This window comes from Penaeus monodon, chromosome 34 (assembly GCF_015228065.2).
Source record: "Penaeus monodon isolate SGIC_2016 chromosome 34, NSTDA_Pmon_1, whole genome shotgun sequence".
NCBI lineage: Eukaryota > Metazoa > Arthropoda > Malacostraca > Decapoda > Penaeidae > Penaeus > Penaeus monodon.
Window position 1 is genome coordinate 30,431,792 of NC_051419.1, and position 223 is coordinate 30,432,014.

The window sequence follows — 223 nt, forward strand, 5'->3', positions numbered from 1 at the left end:
ATGTATATACTAAATTGTGCAATATTAGGCAAGAGAACATTTTTAACAATAAACTTAGCTGGTAGATGTATATGCAATACTCATATATTTTTTTTTTCTTCTTTATATTTTAACGTAAAGAAATGTTTATGTCGAAAGCAAACATTCGATGCATAAATACAGAACTTCATCTTTTAGCTTCCGTTGGACTTTGTATATTATGGCTCCTGAACATATTTTACCC